The sequence below is a fragment of the Larus michahellis genome, chromosome 5 (assembly GCF_964199755.1).
Source record: "Larus michahellis chromosome 5, bLarMic1.1, whole genome shotgun sequence".
Lineage (NCBI taxonomy): Eukaryota > Metazoa > Chordata > Aves > Charadriiformes > Laridae > Larus > Larus michahellis.
Window position 1 is genome coordinate 40,883,062 of NC_133900.1, and position 5,434 is coordinate 40,888,495.

The following is a 5,434-nucleotide window of genomic DNA, read 5'->3' on the forward strand; positions in this document are numbered from 1 at the left end:
CAGTTTTCAAACTGTTAAAAGGCAATTCTAAGCAGTAGCTAGTAAAGTTCTTTGTTATGGAAAAAAAACCCAAAACCTTGGCAATGTCTTTTTAAATTAAGATCGCTAATAACTCGAATTAGATGCAAGTCTGTACTGATGAAAATCTAAAAACTTTCCTGAATCTTAATCATTATGAATATTCTTTGCAATCTGAGGTTACCGTACGTTTTAATTATGTGTATTTAAAAATTATAACTCTGCTTACAAAGCAAAAAGGAATCCTAGGAGGGGTGCAATAATGTTAATTTAAATGCTAATGCAAATCAAAGCAACATCGTGTTTCTCCAGCTTTCCCTGTAGATAAAATTCTGTACATTTCGTTGAAAAGCTTACATTTTCCTGCATTGTGGATACATTGCCTCATGCAGTATCAGTAAATCTCTGTTTTATTTTGGACTTGAGTAAAATTTGACATATGACTTGCAGTTTTAGTTGGAATCTGTTTCTTAGGCTTAAGTAAAGTATTTGCCGAACATCGGAGAAGACAGAGCCTTTATCAGAAACTTGAAATCCCTTCTTGTGGTACAAGCTCTGAGCCTGTTTCTGCAAGTATGTGAACACAGTGTATACCCTCAGTGTGGTCAGCAAAAGAGGTATATACAGTGTTTTCAATGTCAAACTTAGCAGTAACTTCCCCCTAATGAAACTAATCCATTTCTTGACACATCCGTAATCCATAGGTGTTCTGTGCATTACTCCTCATCAGGAATGTTGGGGAATGCATTCTGGTTTTTAATGTTCAATGCTAGAATGACCAAACTGAAATAATATTCATATGGTAATCTAAACTTTTTGAAGAAGTAGAATTGCATTACTGTATACAGTGGAAAGCTATTTATTGTACCTCTGGGCTTATTCCTTTAAAAATCGTAGCGTAAAAAAAAAATCTTTGTCAAGCCTGAACTGATGTATATAACTGAAATAATGTAAAGTTATATTTTCATGTTTTTATACTTAACAACATGATGGGAATACATAATGTATGAGTATTTCAATTACAGATAATATTGATTGGATAATACACATCTCAGTTAAAAAGCAGTAATCATAGTTTAATATCCATGTTACAGTACATCAGTATATTGCTATATAAAGTATGTCTGTGTGCATTTAAGTGAAAAGTAGTCAAGAGTGATGAAAGCTGTCCAAGGGTTTTTTATTCATTTTATATGAAAACTGTTATGGAGCAACCAAAATGTTTATGAACTCAAACTTGTGTAAATTTCAAAATGTCCTTTACTGTAGCTTTTTGTTTACAGTACAGTATCTTACTTTCTGCTTTGTTAAATGAGTAACGGTACAAAGCTGGACATACACTTTCTAAGACATTAACGTTTCTGTTTTTTCATGTATACCTATATGACAGAAAATGCTTCTGATTTTATTTTTCAATCTATCTAACACATGATGGCTTTTCTGGAGTGTTGTATAAACTTCAATCATACATAAAAAATCTTCTTAAAAAAGGCAAAAGACCTTTAATGTCTGTTTAGTATTATTGAAATCTGGTTTCTTATTTATTAGAAATGTATTTTCCTAAGATTTTACATAGAGCAAACCTGTTTGTCCCCACAGACATGGAATTTCCTTGAAGAGTTTTGCAAGGAGAATATAAATCTTCCCCCAAGTCATCTTGTCACTCAAAGGTAGATTTACTGTAGTTTGCGTTATCACTAAACAAAGTAATGTAACTTTCTTGCCAACAATATAATTGTGTTTCTGGAATGTAACCTTCTTGATCATGGTTAATAATGGCAGTGTGATAGGATGATAATGCTAGTAGGTTAAGTATCTATTCAGTAACTCTACTTAAAAATTGCCAGCTTGAATCAGTAATTTTTTTACTGCGACAGATTGTTGATGTGTCCAAAGCAGAGAAAGAACATGAGAAATGGCAAGTATTTTAGATCTATATTAGTGGTGTTGCTGCTGGAGATCTAGTGCAACAAAGAGTTCGCTATAATACCAAACAAATTCAGTTTAAAGAGGTTTGCAACGTGAAAAGTTTTTATTACACATTTTAACAGAGTGTGTCTCGGGTATCGGCCTTGATTTGGCTGATAGATGTGGACAATATCTTTACACAAAGTACAGTGCACAAGTAATTGTATTTTAAAGTACAAATACATGATTTCAGCTATCATTTGGTACAGTTAGTTATATTACTACAGTGGTCACCAGCAAAATAGAATCAGTAGCAGCTGTTCTGCATGATATCCCTAGAGGTTACTCAGACCTGTTTCATAATACGGAAGTTTATTGTTTATTAAATCTTTTCATTTATCCTGTCATGGGATCACAGAAATTTGCTGTTGGGTCCAAATTATTGTAGGAATTCTATTATATCAACCACTTAGAATAAAACTTAGCAAATTATTTACCTGTGTGCTTAACTTTGAACATTTTCCCTAGCATCAGTTTTTGTAGCTAATAGGACTATATACCAGTGTGAGATAGAATAGAATTAGGGAATTGTATATAGTAATGGCACCTATGTGGCAATTTCATTCGATCTGTGCCTACTTTTGGTCTTCCTGAAATTTCTGCTCCTAATACTCTAAACTTTGGGACTGCTTCAAATAGATCAATGGTAAAATTGCCCTAAAATTGTTCTTTTTTTCTGTCTTGAATGCTCTTTTTCCTCTCTCACAAAAGAAGTTGTTTGATAAGCATGTCTGCATCTAATATCTGGGGACCTACAGGAACTTGAAGTGATAACAACTTCATAACAAAGAGTCTCAATTAATTCCTACTTGCATTTAGTAGGTGTCAACTCCTTGTACCCTGAAGTAACTGTAATATTCATAATGCATCTTTTTTTAGAGAGATTTCTGTAAAGTAGTGAATATCACTTTGATGATCACAACTTCAGTAAGAGTAATTTTGTGCTTTAACATAAAATTTGTCAAATGGATACTCTTTAATTTATTGAATTGATAGTCTTTGAAAAAAAGAAATGTTCAAAATAGGATTTTTGTAAACAAGTGGCAAAAAAATAGAGCATAGTAAGAAACAATAGAAAAATTCAGAGAATTATGGATCTAACTCACCTGCAGCTTTCACGTCCCTAACCTTATTGTTAGGGCACATTACATGATGTGCTTGCTTTCTTTCCCTCTTGCCCCCCACCACATGCAGTTAGTTCTATTACATATTTTTTCGCACCTATTTGGTAGGCATAGAGGAAATAAAATATAATAGGAAATATAATTCCTGTATATAATACCAGAACTTTTTAAAAATTCATTTGGCAGTCGATCAAAATGTTTATCATAGCTCATTGCATATGTCTCTGTATTAAAGAAGCAGTCATGATAAAGGTGGGAAAGATATCTCAGGTCATTTAAGTTAAACCCTTAATTCAAGTGGCATCATCCACTGCGCTGTTCTTCTAGCAGTCTCCTTTGTACATCTTTTATTGCTAATGACAATGAAAATTTGGCTACCTCTGTAGACGTCTTGGTACTTTACTTACCTCAGTGGTAAGAAAATTCTTTATAGCTAAAAGAAAAGCATGATCATCCCGCTCAATTCCACAAAGCTGTTCAGTGAATGACTTCATAGCATTAGCCCAAAGTTCTTCCTCACAATACACTTACAACTCTCACTCAACAGGCAAGGACCATTACTACATTCTGTAGGCACAGAGAAAAAGATTGCATTTTATTTTGCGTTATTTTTAACAAATGCTGACTTTTCAATACTCACTTCTCTGTGTTAAAAGATTTACTGCTATTAGTCTTCCTACTGAGGACGGTAATTTAAAATATATGTTGAAATTAAAACAGGTTTCATTTATTTGCTTTAAAGATCCCAAACCTAATTTTGAAAATGTATCTTACAAGATAGAAAAGGGCTGCTAAACATTAGTGCCTACACCATCCCCTTGAAATTGTCTTCAATTAGTTCATATCTGCAGGTGGGGGAAGTGCTACAAAAAAGGGGCTTCCAATGGATCCCGTGAGCCGTGCAGGACCGCGCTGCCTCCTTTGCGTCTTCCCATGCACAGAAGGGAAGCAGGTGGGCAAAGCTGAACCAGGAGTTGGAGAGGCAGTTTCATGTCATTCTTCTGTCCTCCCTCAGGCCCAAAAGGTGGAGGAGCATCCAGAAGAAACACCAGAGAGGATTTATCCCTGTTTTCTAAGGACAGAAAATATACTAACTTTTTTTTTCCTTTTAAAAACCCACTGTTAGTGCAGTTTTGAAATGATAATTCTCTGTTTTAGTTTATAGTAAACAATTCTTAAAATCGGAAAATAAAATCTCTTTCCAGAGTCATTTACTGTCAGTAATGCGTAGAAGTACGAGCTGCTTAGAACGGGCAGCCCAGAGTCCTTCTGGCATGTGCTTTACTGAAGCATCAAGAGCATCTTGTTAAAAATATACTTGAAGGCTTTTATATGACAACTTTTTACCCAGTTTCCAGGTTGTGTTGTTACTGCCTGCCTTTCAGCACTGTGTTCTCTGAGTTAAGAGAAAAATGTAATTAAAGATGTCGAGGTATAGCTCTTTCACTTACTAGTATGCTTTACAAATAAGATATTTTTCAGTAGTTGGTTTCCTTATCAGTTTCATTATAAACTGCGAATATGTTTTTGGGTTACCTCATACTCCTAAAGAGCGGGATATTCACAGAAATTTTTTTTCCGTTTTTGAACAAGTAGGTATTTTTTATACTGTCACAATGACTAAAGATACAGTGGTACAAACTACATGATTTTTACTCAGGTGCTTACTTTTATATTTGTTACTGTTAGTTTTAATAATATCACAAAACTTTTGGAAGAATATTTACATAAATTTGGAATTAGGTGGCTCGGCAGCTAATACAAGTTACCTGTATCCGGAATTATCATTCAGTTTCAGCTGCTCTGTGTTAATAAATAAGCAGAGTTGCTGGTATATGAAAATGAAGCTTGTGGATGTTCCAGTACATATGTATGTGTACATATCCATACACAAATGTGGAAATGCAATAGTAAAACTAGTGCTGAGTTTGATAAGGCCACACTCCAAAATGTTGATAACCGTAGCAATAATTCATAGTAGGGCCAGTAGCGCGAGGAAGGTTCATAAGTGAGTGCCTTACCACCCTGAGGTTGAATAAATATGAGATCTTACCTTTCCATAGGACAGTATGTTAATCCTGTGGGCTTCAATCAACAGTGAGTCCCATAACTTCAAAACCTGGTGTAACTCCTGTGATCGTCTTTGTTCTCACTGACAGGATTAAGTTGTGCAGAACTTCTGTGAGAAGAATGGGGCTCTTCCACACTAACTTTGGCCCACAGAAAAAGGTCAAATAAAAGCTATTATTTGTGTCATCGCCTCTCACTTCATCAGCAGGGATGATGGGTTTATGTATATGCATGTATATGCTTAATTTTTCAAA